Here is a 17,932-nt window from a genome sequence, read left to right as displayed (position 1 = left end):
GAGATGGAGCCCTGGGTTGGGCTCAGGGACCCCACTGAGCATGGAGCCTGCTTAAGATTTTCTCCCTCCCTCTCCCTCTGCACCTCTCCCACACCCGCTCACACTCTCAAAACAAAAAAAAAATTAAAAATTTAATATGGCAAATGTTCACAACTTGAATTTTTACATCTTGGTGAAGCAGGCCATTTGGAGAGGGGACACGCAGAAATGACTGATTTCTCTGCTGAACACAGCCATTATTTCTAGATTCGCCAAGGTTTCTAACGTGATGACACCACTTCCTGTATTACCACCATTCCAATGCTGTTCAGTCACCCCGAGTTGTGATTGCCACACATTCATCTATCACAAAACACATAAAGAGATCGAATCCCCTCTGTATTCCTTGGACATGTCTGCTACTGTTCAATTTCAATGCTAACTTCTTGTCCTTAAATTTTTTCAACTCAAGAGGGTGATTTTTGCTCATGGCGTCTACTCAGTGGACCTAGAGCGGCTTTGAAACGGAAATCATGGTCCCCTTATCATCAGAGGTTTTTAAAGAAGAAAGTAGCTTGGATATATCCAACAATCATTCCTTCCAGGCTAATGTGCCTGGGACACTCAGCCCTGGAAACTGTTGCCCTCGGGATCATTGCCACCTGTCACTCATGCTCTTCAAACTCAGCTCAGCCATTCATCACATGCCCCTTGTAGATTCCATGTTAGAGACTGCAATGAATATGTAGAGCACTTTGGGTATTATGGACATTTGACACTATTAATTCTTCTAATCAGTGAACACAGGATGTCTTTCTGTCTTTCTTTGTGCTGTGTCTTGTTTAGTTCCTTTCAACAATGTTTTGTAGCTTTCAGTATAAAAACCTTTCACTTCTTTCGTTTACTTCTAAGTAGTTTTTTAATTCTTTTTGGTGCTGTTATACATAGGATTGTTTTCCTAATTTCCTTTTCAGATAGTTCATTGATAATGTATAGAAACACAACTGATTTTTGTATGTTGATTTTGTATCCTCAACTTTACTGAATTTATTTATTAGCTCTAATAGTTTTTTTTTTTCTTTTTGATAGAGTCTTGAGGGTTTTCTATATGTAAGATCATATTGCCTGCAGACAGGGACCATTTTACTTCCTCCCTTCCAAATTAGATGCCTTTGATTTCCATTTCTTGCTTAATTTCTTTGGCTAAGATTTTCAGTACTATGGCAAGTAAAAGTGGTGAGCATGGGTCATCCTTGCCTTGTTCATGATCTTAAAGGAAAAGCTTTCAGTTTTTCACCATTGAGTATGATGTCAGCTTTGGGCTTGTCATATGTGGTCTTTATTATGTTGAAGTATATTCCTTCTATACCTAGTTTGTTGAGAGTTTGTATTATAAAGCATTGTTAGATTTTTTCATATGTTTTTTTCTGCATCTTTTGAGATGATCATATAATTTTTATTCTTCATTCAATTAATGTTGTGTATCACATTAATTGACTTTTGTAGGTTGAAACATGCTTGTATTCTAGGGATAAGTCATCCCACTTGGTCACAGTGTGTAATTATTTTAATATGCTGCTGGATTTGATTTACTAGTATGTTATTGAGGGTTTTTGCCCTGTATTAATCAGGTATTTTGGCATGTGGTTTTCTTTTCTTGTGGCGTTTTGTCTGGCTTTGGTAGAAAGGTAAGGTTGGCCTCTTGAAATGAGTTGAAGGGTGCCCTCCTCCTCAATTTTTTTGGAAAAGCATTGACATTAATTCTTTAAATGGTAGAATTCATCAGTGAGGCCATCTTTGTTGGGAGGTTTTTGATTACTGATTCAATATCTTTATTGGTTATACATCTACTCATACCTTTTATTTCTTCATGATTTAGTCATGGCAGATTGTATGTTTGTAGGAATTTATCCATTCTTCTAGATTGTCTAATTTGTTGGCATATAATTGTGCTAGTAGACTCTTATGATCGTTTTTATTTCTGTGGCATCAGTTGCAATGTCTCTTCTTTCATTTCTGATTTTATTGATGTGAGCTTCTCTCTTTTTTCTTAGTCTAGCCAAGTGTTTGTCAATTTTATCTTTTCGAAAAAAACAACGCAACTCTTAGTTCTGTTGATTTTTTCTATTGTTTTTCTATATTCTATTTTGCTTATTTCTGCTCTTATCTTTGTTGTTTCCTTCCTTCTGCTAACGTTGGGCTTAGTTTATTCTTTTACCAGTTCCTTGAGGTGTAAATGTAGGTTGTTTATTTGAGATCTTTCTTCTTTTTTAATGTAGGCATGCATCACTATGAACTTCTTCTTTAGTAATGCTTTTGTGGAATCCCATAAATTTGGTATGTTGTGTTTTTGTTTTTGTCTGTCTCAGAATTTCTTTTTTGATTTCTTCTTTGAACAAGTGGTTGTTCAAGGGTTGTTTATTTTCACATTTGTGAATTTTCCTTCTATTGATTTCCAGTTTCATTTCATTGTGGTTGGAAAAGATACATGGTATGATTTCAATCTTCTTAAATTTGTTAAGACTTGGTTTTTGACCTAACGTCATCTAACCTGGACAGAGATCTGTGTGTGCTTGAGAAGAATGTGTATTCTATTGTTGTGGGGTGGAATGTTCTGTACATGTGTTAGGTCCCCTTGCTTGATAGTGTTATTCAAGCCTTTTATTTATTGATTGAACTTATGTGAAGATGTTCTTGTCCATTATTGAAAATGGAGAATTGAAATCTCTACCATTGTGGTATTTCTGCTTATTTTTCCCTTCAGTTTTGTTAATGTTTGCTAAATATATTTAGGTACTATGACACTGGGCACATATATATTTCTAATTATTGTATTTTCCTTTTATCATTATATAACGTCCTTCTTTGTCTCTTGTGACTATTTTTCACTTAAAGTCTAATTGGTCTGATGTAATATTGCCACCCATGATCCTTTTTGGTTATTGTTTATACCGACTTTCCTATCTTTTCATTTTCATCTCATATGTGTTCTTTTTTTCCCCTTTTTAAAAATTTTTATTTTATTTTATTATGTTATGTTAATCACCATACATTACATCATTAGTTTTTGATGTAGTGTTCCATGATTCATTGTTTGCAAAGTATAACACCCAGTGCTCCATTCAGTACGTGCCCTCTTTAATACCCATCACCTTAAATCTAAAATGACTTTCTTGTAGACAGCATGTAGTTGGGTCTTAATTTTTAATCCATTTAGTCACTTTATGTCTTTTGATTGGAGACTTAGTCCATTTACCTTTCAAGTAATTATTGATAGGGAAGACTTTATAATTACCATTTTGTTAGTTATTTTCTGTAGGGTCAGTTAAACAATTTTAAAAAATCAATGTAGACAGATACTTTTGTAAGTTATCATAAACATGAATTACTAGGAAAACAACAAAAAATCAAACATGAAAAATAGAAGCCCTAATTACTATATCAAATTGCTATAAAAGTTTCTAAATACTTAATCTTAGTTTCTGTATTTATCTGTTGGAGAATGAGTAGTAGTTTGCAAACCAGCATTGGCTAGTAGACCATATTTTGGGTAGTGTCAGTCTAGAAGGGAAGACAGAAATCAATCAACTAATAAAGCAAATGATTATCCTTGATCAAATTTTACTAACAGCTTTGATTAAAAACCATAAAATTATCTGTGACTTAGTTGCAGAGGGGAACAAGGTGGGATTTCTGAAGAGATGAACTCTGAGTTGAGGCTAGTGCAAGAATGTGAATTAATCAGACGAAGAGTGTATTTTTACTAGAATCTAATGACAGTAAGAGAAATTCATGGAAATAGAACTACACGTGCAAAAATGTGGTGGTGGGAGGGACTAACTGTGTGTCTGGAACTGTGTTAAGCACTTTGTGTGTTTTTCTCATTTAATCTAAACAACCCTATAGAGTCATTCTTATCTTCTCACTCATGATTTCATGAGTTAAGCCAACCACTAACATGTCTCTTTTATATATAGTACAGATGAGAAACCTGAGGAGTACAGATGTGAAATAACTTACTTAAAGAGATGTTGCTAGTGAGTAAGGTGTAGCAGTTGGAGTTGGATTCCAAGACTACTGAGGCCAGAGTCTGTTCTTTTACTCACTGTGCTATGCTTCTATCATAGTAGCATATTTAATCCAAATAACCCACGATTTCAACTCTGGAGCCATTTGCTGCTTAGCAATTCTGAAGAACCACCTTAATTTCACCATCTTCCGTGGTAAAGCGAGAATCTATAATTAGCTTTATCACACTCTTAACCATTTCCACCGAGAAAATGGATGGAGAACCGGAACATTCAGCGAGGCTAGTATTAGACACCATAGTCATTTGTAGTACCTCTTAGAAGGAGAGGTATGTGGCTCAAATCAGAATTCGGTTCATTCGTAAGTGAAAAACCTCAAAACAACAGTTGCTTCAGATTAGAATTTGTTTCTTTATCTTGTAAAACTCCACAGACGGGTAGTTCAGAACTCTATTCCACGAAGTCATCAAGGCCCCAGGCTCCTTCTCTCTTGCTGTTCTGACATTTATAGCAAGCCATCTCATGATCTAAGATGACTGCTTAGGCGCTGTCTTAGCTTCCCAGGGTGCTGAAACTGGCTTAACAATGGGAATTGATTGTTTTACAGTCTGGAGGCTAGAAATCTGAAATTAAGAAGTATGGTCATATTCTCTGTAAAGGATGTAGGAGAAAATCCTTCTTGCCTCTTTTAGCTTCCACTGTTGGTGGGCATTCTTTGATGTTCCTTGGCTTGTAGATACATCGCTCTGGTCTCTGCCTCTGTCATCACGTGGGTGTCTTCTCCCTGGATGTCTCTACATTGCCTTACCTCTCTGCCTGCAGATGTATCTTCACATAGCTTCTCCCTGTATGTCTGTGTTCAAAGTTTCCTCTTCCTATGAGGACAGCATTCACCCTGGATTAAGGCCTACTCTCATGACCTTATCTTTACTTGATTAAATCTGCAAAGACCCTATTTCCAAATAAGGTCTCATTCACAGGTACTAGAAGTTAGGACTTCAACAAATCTTAGTTTGCAGGGAGGTACAATTTAACCCATAACAGGCTCCAACATCATATTTACATTCCATCCTGCAGAAGTAGTAAAGGAAGAAGGAGGCTATGCCCCTTTCTTTAAGGATACTTTCTATATGGTGTACAGAAAAATTTTGCTTACCCTGGACATACTTAGGGTGAGAGGGAGGTTGGCCAGCTTTGTGCACAGTGAAACTGGAGGTTCTGTTATTAAGGAAGAAGGAATGAACTGTATTGGGTGACAGTAAGCAGTCTTTGCCATGTGGTCTAAAATCGCTCTTCAAACCAGTTACACTGATTAGTTTCTCTCATCTACTGGATTTCAGTGTTTGATACTCTTACAGAAAGTTACATAAGCATATCATCTGTTTTAGGCTGGGACAGAGATATATGGCTTTCTGGAAATTTCTAACAAGCCACTCCCATAGTGTGGTTATATAACTTAGTGACACGATCTTGAGCTAGTCAGTAAACTTCCCCACGTCTCAATTCCCTCATTTATAAATTTTTAAAAAAGATTTTATTTATTTATTTGACAGAGAGAGACACAGCAAGAGAAGGAACACAAGCAGGGGGAGTGGGAGAAGGAGAAGCAGGCTCCCCGCCAAGCTGGGAGCCTGATGCGGGCTCAATCCTAGGACCCTGGGATCATGACCTGAGCCGAAGGCAGACGCTTAACAACTGAGCCACCCAGGCACCCTCCCTCATTTATAAATTAAGGACAATATCTACCTCATACAATTGTTGTATGGCTTAAGCAGGCTATATATATATGTATATATGTGTGTGTGTGAATCACAGTATGCTTAGGCAGGATATATATACAGTGTGTGTGTGAAAGTTCCTGGCATATATAAGGTAGTTTATAGCTACTTATTAAATATGAATCCAAGAAGGAAAAGATGGAAGGAAAGAGAAAAGGAAGGAGGAAGGGAAAGAAATTTTCTTTCTGGATAGAACATTCAAATAAAAAAAAAACCAACCCTAATGTGAGGAAAATTTTCTTCAGTGTCCTTTTAAGTGAGTCATGGTTCTTCTGAGAAAATATTGATCTATTTGCTCTCAGCAGTTCTTTTGATGTGATATAAATCCCACACAGTTTGAATTATTATTTTAATAATTCTCAGACCATCAGTCAGAAAACAACCATTGATCAGATAACCTCACATAACCTGATCAGGTGGCAGCTATGGTATTGCAGCTAACCCAGAGGAGTGGTCCGAATGACTCCTTTGGCATTGTATACATATGTACTTAGCTTTTCTGGTAGACATTGTAGCAGAGTCTGCTAGTGGTGCCCCATATCCAGTTCCCTCTCTTTTCTATGTGGTTGAGTATTTAGTTGGGGTACATGACCATCTACCAAATGATTGTATTTCTCAACCTCTCTTGACACTTGGTGTGGTCATATGATCAAACCAATGAATATGAGCATAAGTAATGTGTGCAACTTCTGAGTCCTGCAAGGAAGAGGCATCTCTTTCCCTGCATCTCCTTTCTCCTCCTGCTGTCTGAGATATGGCTATAACACAGAGACTTCTTTGATGAGAGCAGTTTACTTAGGACAGCAGAGCATCAAGATAACTTGAGCCCTGGGTTCCTAATACCCTGGAGCTGCCATATCAGCCCAGTTCTGTTAAAACTTGGATTGCTACATGAACACAGATTATTTTGTTTAAACCACTATTATTCTGGCTTTTATTATAGTACCTAAACCTGTATTCTAAAAGATGCAAAATTTGTTACTTCAAAGTAGGCATTGGCTGAGTGGTACAAAAACACAGTTGCATTCTGGAAAGTTAGCTGGCATATTACACTGTGGAAAAATATTTGGAAAGCTGTCATCTGCAATCACTTGAAAAGTGGACCAAATGCTTAGGGAGACCAAAGCTCTAAAAGAAAAGGTAAAAAAAAAAAAAAAAAAAAAAATCAGGACGTTGGAATGTATTAGCTGTTTCTTTACTTCCTTCAGCAAAATTTTCAAGACAGATATGGATTCAGACTGGATTGAGTCAATGACCTGCAGAAACAGAAGGCAATACAACTTTCCTAAGAGAAGCTCTCTCCACCTGGACCAGCAATCTAGGTTGACTAGGCATGGAGTAATTTAGGAAGGGTTGGAGGAATGAACTGCTTCTGCAGGCCAAACTGTAGCAGTGACAAAAGGTAGCTGTGAGCAGCAGGAGTGGCAAAAAGTTGGTTTTAGTTCCTTATGAGTCTCTACCATGCCTCTCAAGCAAGTCCAAAGAAAAATAATACATTTTTTCCAATGTTCAAAAAAAGCATTATTACAAAACTTCAACTGTTTATCGATTCACACACACCATCTGCGTAAGAAGAATGTGCTTACTATGTAAACATAGCCTCAGATAAATTAATCTGGTTTAAAGATCCTTAAACCAAGGTGTGCAATCCCTAGGGCACAGGAAGAATTCCCTGTGGGTACCTGGATCCATATAAATTTAAGAGGGCCAATTTATAGATCTTAAACTTTCATGTTTATCTTCTCTAAAAACTCAATTACTTGAGAATTTCTCCATGGCCAAGAGTCATTGTATTTCTCCTTTGCTACTTTTTCTTTCACTACCCCTCTTCCACCTATAATCCTAGCATAGTGCAAATGTGTAATACTTTATGATCTTTACGGTAATTGATGACTAATACTAATGATAACCAGAAGACTTGTAATGAAACACTTAGACCATTGTGATTATAGGGCAAAAAAACCCCATTTAATGTCAATGAAGAGAAGCTTCAAACTTTGGTAGAACTATGGGCCTTTCAGTTTAAGTGTAAACAGTAATATTAGGTTATTTGAGGTGAAGAAACATACAAAGAAACTAACAATGTATGCTTGTCTTTTTTTTTCTTTCGATGAGCTTTAGGTTCACAGCAATGTTGAGCAGAAGGTACAGAGAGAGAGCTTCTATATACTTCCTGCCCTCACATGTACATAGGGGAGGCTCTACACACGTCGGAACATATCTTTTGAACCTCACAGACTCCTTGCCTCCTAGGGAAGGTCACAGTCAGGGAAAGGCAGGCATGGGACCTTGTAAAGTTCTGAGTCTAGGGCAGATGTCCCTCTTGCCTGGTCCTAAGGACATTATTGGAGAAGAATAAGGTAAATTGAACTAATAAAACAAAGAGACAAGATAGAGAGAATACCAGAGATCTTCCAATTCCTGGTTTTAGTCTCTTCCAAGGCTCTGCTGTTTTTCTGCTCTAGTTTGTTTGTTTGTTTGTTTATTGACACTATAGCATTCTTATAAAACATTTCCCCATTTTTCTTAATCTAGTTTCATGTGGTTTGTGTTGCTTGTAATCAGTGAGACCTAACTAAGAAAACAAGGGCATCCAACTGGGAGACTTTGAACTGCCAATCCAATTAAAATTTTATTACCTGAATTTATAATGTGTTTACAAAGTGATTTCACATCCACTTGGTAATTTCCACAATACCCTGTGAGGTAAGAATCACTATTTCCATTTTGCAAATATAGAAATGAAAGCTCAACTAACTTGTTCAAACTTCTAAACAAGATTTCCTTGTGGTGAAGTAAAAGACTTACGTATATTGCTCTCCAGACATTGGTGTGTGTGAGAAAGTGTATCAGCAGGTGCTAACAGTGAAGTCAGGAGGATACCTCTTCCCATAAAAACTGTTAGCAACAAGGTAACAATAGATTAAGACATCATTTGTATTCATTTTCCAGGCAAATCTTTTGAAATATTCTTTGAAGAGAGTGCAAATGGCAAGAATAACAGAATTCAATTGTCAACGTCCCTTCCTTTGGAATCCTATACCAAGTGCTAAGCCAAAAGTACCCTTTCTAAGTGTGAGTGTGCAAGATGTAAATGCAAGAAGACTTTGTAGACTCAAGGGAAGTTGGGAGGGGGAAGAGAAGCAGGTGTTTAAGTTCTAACTGAGCTATGTGGGGATTCCTCAGAGTTTTAGGAATCCACAAATATCTGGTACTATTTCTAGTTACAGAAAGAAAGTGAAGGTGTGATGTTTGGGCAAAGAACTCTTCTCTGGTTTTGAAAATATGCTTCCCTGAAAATGAGCTGGGGCAGGTGGACAGAGAATAAGTTCACTGGAAGTTAGTAGCTCTTCAGGATAACCCAAGAAAATGTGTGTGTGTGTGTCCCTCACGTTAACTAATATACTAAGTTTAGTATGGAAAAAGAGAGATCCCAGAAGGATAAGCACAAATAAAATAAATAATAAAGTTAGAATTATGACAATGCCTAGATGCAAGCTGAGCGTGGGATCTGTTGATAGGAATGTAAACTGGTATAGTCACTGTGGAAAACAGTATGGAGGTTCTGCAAAAAAATTAAAAATCGAAAGACCATATGATTGTTCACAGAACTAGAACAAATAATCATAAATTTTGTGTGGAACCACAAAAGATCCCAAATGGCCAAAGCAATCTTAAAAAAGAAAAACAAAATAGGAGGTGTCATGATTTCAGATTTCAAATATACTACAAAGATATAGTAATCAAAACAATGGTACTGGCACAAAAATAGACACACAGATCAATGGAACACAGTAGAGTCCCAAAATAAACCCGTAAGTTTATGGTCAATTAATCTATGACAAAGGAGGCAAGAATATACGAGGGGAAAAAGACAGTTTCTTTAACAAATGGTGGTGGGAATACTGGACAGCTACATGCAAAAGAATGAAACTGGACTACTTTCTTACACCATACACACATGCACACACACACACACACACATACCTCAAATTGGTTTAAAGACCTAAATATAAGACCTGAATCCATAAAACTCCTAGAAGAAAACATAGGCAGTAATGTCTTTGACATCAGCTATAGGAACACTTTTTTAGTTATGTCTACTTTGGCAAGGGAAACAAAAGCAAAAATAAACTATTGGGAATACACCAAAATAAAAAGCTTTTATACAGTGAAGGAACCCAAAAACAAAGCAAAAAGACAATCTACTGAATAGAAGGAGATATTTGCAAATGATGTATCTGATAAGGGGTTAATATCCAAAATATATAAAGAACTGATACAACTCAACATCAAAAAATCAAATAATTCAACTAAAAATGGACAGAGAACATGGATAGATATTTTCCCAAAGAAGACATACAGATGGCCAACAGACACATGAAAAGATGCTCAACATGACTTATCATCAGGCAAATGCAAATCAAAACCACAGTGAGATATCACCTCACACCTGTCAGAATGGCTAAAATCAACAACACAAGAAACAAGTGTTTGTGAGGATGTAGAGAAAAGGGACCCTCACACACTGTTGGTGGGATTGCAAATAGGTGCAGCCACTGTGGAAAACAGCATGGGGGTCCTCAAAAAATTAAAAATGGAATTACCATATGATTTGGTAAATTCCACTACTGGGTATTTACCCAAAGATATAAAAAACACATTCGTAAAGATATATGCATTCTTGTAGTTATTGCAGCATTATTTATAATATCCAAGATATGGAAGAAACCCATTTACCCATTGATAGATGAATGGATAAAGAAGTTGTGACATATATAAAATGGAATATTACCTAGGCATAAAAAGAATGAGATCATGTCATTTGCAACAACATGGATGGATCAGAGAGTATAATGCCAAGTGAAATAAGTCAGTCAGAGTAAAGACAAATACCATATGATTTCACTGGTATGTGGAATTTAAGAAACAAAACAAATGAACAAAGAAAAAGAGGGACAAACAAAAAAACACACCTTTGAATATAGAGAACAAGCTGGTGGTTGCCAGAAGGGATGTAGGTGGAGGAATGGGTGAAATAGATAAAGTAGATTAAGAGTACATGTCTCGTGATGAGCACTGAGTAATGTATAGACTTGTTGAATCATATTGTATGCCTGAACTAATAAAACACTGTATGTTAATTATACTTGAACGAAAAAATCAAACAAACAAACCTCAGTAGTAACATGGCATCACAGGTGTGGCTATTGATTAAATAGCAAAGAGCAGCTTCTTAGGGGCTCCTTAGTAAGGGTTCAGGAGCCAGCTTTATGGGGATGAGGGATTGGGGATGAGAGGTGATGAAGAAGGGGCCTGATAAACCAGCCTTGTTTATTTTGAGAACTGGAGTTGGAGGTGCTGAAGAAGGAAAACACACCTATCATGGGAGGAAGGAAAATGAGAAGATCAGGCTCATGTACATCAAATGTTACTCAACAAAATAGTGCCACTTATATGTAAGTGTATGGTAGTAGCAGGGTTATTTCTCATAGTCTTAGGAATTTGTACTTTTGGCGCCATCCTTTGACCTCTGTGGGGATGATAGTGGGTAGCAACCCATTGCAGGTTGCTTTCATCAGGACTCATCCATCACAGGCACTCCTTGGAGCCTTTTCTGTGTTCATCCCCCTGCACTCCTCAGCTTTTTGGGATGTTTCTCAAGCCCATTCCCTACAACCTTTCGACACCATTATCCCTCCAATTCTGTGAGGGGCTCTGGACATTGGAAATAAATAAATTGGGTTGTGACTCTTGGACCTTTTAGTACAAAACCAAGAATACTCTCAAGCAAGTCATTACTCTTTTCCCTTTTATCACCATTCAAAAATTTCTCATTCTTCAAGGCTGCAGTAATGTGTCAACTTAAACGCTATGACCAAATCATCAATTATGTTTTTTGCTTGGCTTTTTCACCTTTTTTATTATCCCCATTAAGATATGAATTAGAAATATAGAGTCAGACCTCTTTTTCTGTCAGTTGCTCAAATTAGCTTGTCTATTAACATAACTCAAATTACAGCACATTTTGTAAATATTTAAGAAGATGAAGATTATCAAAGGCATTCATGAAGTTCCCTATTGTAAATAGTACATACTAATGTACTATATAAAGAGATCCATGTAGACCTTGTTCCTTGTTTTAGGAGATTGTAATCACAGATGGAACTGTAAGAAATTTTCCATTTTTATAAATTAATACAAACTAGAGAATATGGGTATTGAAAAAAAGTTCTTTAATCTATAAAAAGACCCTGAGATGTCAGGGCTGTCTTTGATGATGAGAACAGAATTACATACTGTTGGATGAATATGTGTATGTGTGTACACCAAGCTATTTACTCATACTTAAATACCTTATATGGGTATTACTTACACCCTCTAATAATAATAATCAGCCTTAATTGAATGTTTATTCTGTGTTGGGTAGAATTCTAAATGCTTTATTTATATTGTCTCTTTTAGTTCAATTAAATGGCCTATTCAACAATAGGTTGGACATTTTTTTCTCAATTTACAGATGAGGTAACTGAGGTCTAAGGGATGAGGTAATTTGGCCAAGATTAGATAGTGATAATTAATTGGTAGGCTTCTTAGACCTTCACACAGAGGTCAAGCAGACTCCAAAGTCCCCACATAACACAGTCCAACTATAAAGTATAAACATATTCAATATTAGATAGAACTGTTGCATGCAAAGGTGATACCTTAAGCTCATTTTTTTTCTGAGCCTGCTCTGGCCTTCTTCAGTGTTTCCTTCCAGTTCTGTCATCCTGGGCTAATACTGCTCCTTGCCATCTTGACTGCATGGCCTACATCTGTGTTTCCCAGATTGTGCTCTATTTTCCACTTGCTGCAGAGTCATCTGGGGACTTGGGGTCTACCACAAATCTGCTGAATTTTAATCTCTAGGAGTGAGATCTGAGAATCAGCATCTTATTGATCACTCCAAATGATTTGCATGCATATGAACCATTGGGAATCATCAGATAGGTGTTAAATTTTACCATCCCTAACGTATCTTATATAATATTTGAGGAGTAAGAGCTAGGAATGAGGATAAGAGAATGAAGGGAGTGGAGCTACATTACATACTTAATGTACATAAATACATACAGAAGCACCCCAGATTTCTCATGTTCATTTTATAATACCCTTAGTAATCTGGAACCCAGCTTCAAATTCAGAAATAAATTAGAAACCAAACAGCAGCAACAAACCAAAGTTCCCTAATTGGCAGGGAGGCTAACAAAAGTGAGCCACCCTTGACACAGAGCCTGCTGTTTTAGAACTGTAAAATCCCGTTTTAAAAATTTCACAAAGCAGGCTATTTAGTGTCCTCTGTTAAATGTTAGCCCTTTCTATGTTTATAATGAACCAGATTAGAAGAAGTTAAGTAGAACGATGGCTATCCGAAGAAGAATCGCTATGCAGAGAAAGTGGGCAGCAGAAGCAGGGGCTTCATCAGATACAGAAGTATTCGGTTAAGTCAGCGAGTAGAAAACATCCTACTTGTCTCAGTGAGCACCAAAGGAATCACTACTTGGCACACAAGAATCGATGCTTAAAATAATGATTCCAAATCTCAGCTGCTCTTTGGTTGAAACTTTGGATTTGTCTTTGACTTCCATCTTTCTTCCACAACGTGTATCTATTCTGTCAACAAATCCCATTGCTCCTGCCTTCAACATATACCCAGAACTAAACTACTTCTTACCACACCACTACTGCCCTAATCCAGGTTACCATCATCTCTCTCCTGGATTATTGAAATAACCTGCTAAATGGTTTTCTGGAATTTGTCCTCGACACTTAGAGTCTATTCACAATATAGCAGCTGGAGTGATCTGGTAAAAATTAAAGTTAGATTGTATTACTTCTTTGCATAAAAACTTCCAATGGTTTACCATCTCTTATAGAATGAATTCAAAGTTCTTACTTTGACCCAAGGCCCCTTACAACAACCTAAGCCCCCATTATCTCCTTCAGCTAATCTTGTTCTACTTTCCCCCCGATCACTCTGCCCCCATACAGTAGCCATCCTACTGTACCTGGAACATGCCAGACACCTCAGAGCTGAAACACTTGTTTCTTTCCTGGGACGTTTGACAGTTCTTTTTTCCCTTTACTCAAAATTTTCCCAGTGAAAAATTTCCTGACATCGTATTTCAAATGATAATCATCTTCACACAGCTTATCCATCTTCTGTGCTTTATTGTTCTCCATGGTACTTATCTATTTACTCCCAATGAGAAATGAGGCTGGGCTAGGAGTCTTAATTCTTCTTCTCTGTGTACCGTCAGGCTAAGGAGGGCCCTATTGGTGTGGGGAAGCTTTGAGGGACTGCTTTACGGAGTCTCAGTTGGAGATCTGAGGCAATAACCACAGGCCTAGGTCATTTACATAACAACTCCTCTTCATTCACTGAGTCAGAGCTTGATGAGAAAAATTGAGAAACACACATCTGATAGTTTCACTCTGCTCTCCTTCTTCCCCACTTCTCCCTATAATTTCCCAGGCCAAAGAGGATGGCTCCTTTATCTTCTTTATGTAAAACTCTATGGTCAATCCTTCAAACTCTATGGTTTACCCCAAATCAGGCCTACCACCTGTTTTTGTGTGCCCACAGGCTAAGAATGTCTTTCTCCTTTTGACATGGTAGAAAAAAAAACCCCAATAATAATATTTTGTGACATGTGAAAATTATATAAAATTCAAATTTCAGTGTCCATAAATAAAGTTTTATTGGAACATAGCCATGCCCATTCATTATGTATTGTCTATGGCTCTTTTGTGTCCCAATGGCAGATTTGAGCGGTTGCCACAGAGACTGAATGGTCTATAAAGCCCCAAATGTCTCATCTCTGGTCCCTTACATAAAAAATTTGTTGACCACTGATATAATAGAATGTCTCTCTGATTCAGGATAGGAAAGAATTTCTTAAGACATGAAAAGCACTAGTCACAAAGGAAAAGACTGATGAATTGAATCATGGTAATATTAATCCTACATGGAGATTGGGACAAGACAGGAAAGAGAAAAAAGGAATAACTACATAAAGAGACGATATTTAAATTGAAGTCTGAAAAATTTTAAACACATGTCACTCTTTGTGCAGCTCTTAAAATCAAAGCCCAAAACCCATGCAAAGAGGATAGATGACAATTTGTTTCTTAAAAAGACCATTTAAAGGCATAGTTACAGATTTTCTTTTCACTTTAAAGAAAGAAAAGCTCAGAGATTTTATTTTCCTACATAAAAATTGTAGTAGTTGTCAAATTTTTTAGAACTTAAGAACAGATTTTATGTCTCTGCTGCTGACACTACTGTAGGCACTGGATTGCTCTTTGCTAGGCAGGATATCTTCCTGCCTGATACATTCCAGATCTGACCTTGGGGTTCCCCAGTATGGCCTCAGGGATGAACACCACATCTTAAATCTAGAAAGAAAAATTGCCACAAAATGTTGTCAGTTTGTTCAGGAATTTGGAAATACCTGGGGGTTTCCTCAGGTAAACAAACAATGATCTATTCGTCATGACATACGTCTTCTAAAAGGTTTGTAGTTTTGTCTTCCATCTTTAAGATTTTAACATGGATTTGATTTTATTTTGTGTATAACTAGATGACCAATTATCCTGGTGGCATTTGTGGAATGGTCCTCCTTTCACAGCCTTCTGTAAAGTCTGCTCTGCCAAAAATTGAGAATCCATTTTCATGTGGAATCTATCTAGTCCTTTCACTCTGGTGTATTTGTCTTTTCCTGTGCCACTATCTCATTGTCTTTATTACTACAACATTATAAGAAATTTCTAGATTTTGTAGGCAGGTCTCTCTGATCTTATTATCTTTAGACCTGTCGTTGCTCTATGCCACCCTTTGAGCTTCCATATAAATTCTAAAGTGATTTTTGTCAAATACTATCAAGAACCCATTTGGGATTTTGATCATCATAGCTTTGACTTTTTATTTTTATTTTTTTTTAAATTATTTATTTATTTGAAAGAGAGAGAGAGAGAGAAAGAGCAAAGGCAGGGGAGGGACAGAGGGAGAGGGAGAGGGAGAGGGAGAAGCAGACCCCGAGCTGAGCAGGGGCTGCCCCAGAGCTCTGGGGCTCGATCCCAGGACCCCAGGATCATGACCTGAACCAAAAGTAGACACTTAACTGACTGAACCACCCAGGCACCCCAGCTTTGACTTTTTAAACCAATTTGTAGATGTTGGCACTTTTGTGATATTAGGACTTCCTGTTTCCTTTAAAAACTTTTATTATGAAAAATTATCCACCACCCAACTTTAACAAACAACATTTTGACATATTTGCTCCTCTAATTACTTTTTTATTTTATTTTATTATGTTACGTTAATCACCATACATTACATCATTAGTTTTTGATGTAGTGTGTTCCATGACTCATTGTTTGCGTATAACACCCAGTGCTCCATTCAGTACGTGCCCTCTTTAATACCCATCACCAGGCTAACCCATCCCCCCACCCTCCTCCCCTCTAGAACCCTCAGTTTGTTTCTCAGAGTCCATAGTCTCTCATGGTTCATCTTCCCCTCTGATTTCCCCACCTTCATTTTTCCCTTCCTGATATCTTTTTTTTTTTTAAACATATATTGTATTATTTCTTTCAGAGGTACAGATCTGTGATTCAACAGTCTTGCACAGTTCACAGCGCTCACCATAGCACATACCCTCCTCAATGTCTATCACCCAGCCACACCATCCCTTCTACCCTCCACCACTCCAGCAACCCTCAGTTTGTTTCCTGAGATTAAGAATTCCTCATATCAGTGAGATCATATGTTACATGTCTTTCTCTGATTGACTTATTTCGCTCAGCTTAATAACGTCCAGTTTCACCCATGTCATTGCAAATGGCAAGAGTTCATTCCTTTTGATGGCTGCATAATATTCCATTTTGTGTGTGTGTGTGTGTGTGTGTATCTATATATCTATCTATCTATATCTATCTATCTATCTATCTATCTATCTATCTATCTATCTATCTATCTATACACCACTTCTTTATCCATTCATCTGTCGATGGACATCTTGGCTCTTTCCATAGTTTGGCTATTGTGGACATTGCCGCTATAAACATCAGGGTGCACATACCCCTTCAGATCACTACATTTGTATCTTTGGGCTAAATACCCAGTAGTGCAATTGCTGGGTCGTATGGTAGCTCTATTTTCAACTTTTTGAGGAACCTCCATACTATTTTCCAGAATGGCTGCACCAGCTTGCATTCCTACCAACAGTGTAGGAGGGTTCCCCTTTCTCCGCATCCCTGCCAACATCTGTCGTTTCCTGACTTATTAATTTTAGCCATTCTGACTGGTGTGAGGTGGTATCTCATTGAGGTTTTGATTTAGATTTCCCTGATGCCGAGCAATGTTGAGCACTTTTTCACATGTCTCTTGGCCATTTGGATGTCTTTGGAAAAATGTCTGTTCATGTCTTCTGCCCATTTCTTGATTGGATCATTTGTTCTTTGGGTGTTGAGTTTGATAAGTTCTTTATAGATTTTGGATACTAGCCCTTTATCTGATATGTCATTTGCAAATATCTTCTCCCATTCTGTCAGTTGTCTTTTGTTTTGTTGACTGTTTTTTTTTTTTATCTTAATGAAGTCCCAATAGTTCATTTTTGCCCTTGCTTCCCTTGCCTTTGGCAATGTTTCTAGGAAGAAGTTGCTGCAGCTGAGGTCGAAGAGGTTGCTGCCCATGTTCTCCTTTAGGATTTTGATGGACTCTTGTCTCACATTGAGGTCTTTCAACCATTTGGAGTCTATTTTTGTGTGTGGTGTAAGGAAGTGGTCCAGTTTCATTCTTCTGCATGTGGCTGATCAATTTTCCCAACACCATTTGTTGAAGAGACTGTCTTTTTTCCATTGGACATTCTTTCCTGCTTTGTCGAAGATTAGTTGACCATAGAGTTGAGGGTCCATTTCTGGGCTCTCTATTCTGTTCTGTTGATCTATGTGTCTGTTTTTGTGCCAGTAACGTACTGTCTTGATGATGACAGCTTTGTAATAGAGCTTGAAGTCCGGAATTGTGATGCTGACAGCTTTGCTTTTCTTTTTCAACATTCCTCTGGCTATTCGGGGTCTTTTCTGGTTCCATACAAATTTTAG

This window comes from Mirounga leonina, unplaced genomic scaffold (genome assembly GCF_011800145.1).
Source record: "Mirounga leonina isolate KUSES-001 unplaced genomic scaffold, KU_Mleo_1.0 Mir_126, whole genome shotgun sequence".
In the NCBI taxonomy this organism is placed as follows: domain Eukaryota; kingdom Metazoa; phylum Chordata; class Mammalia; order Carnivora; family Phocidae; genus Mirounga; species Mirounga leonina.
Note: the sequence above shows the minus strand (reverse complement) of the source record.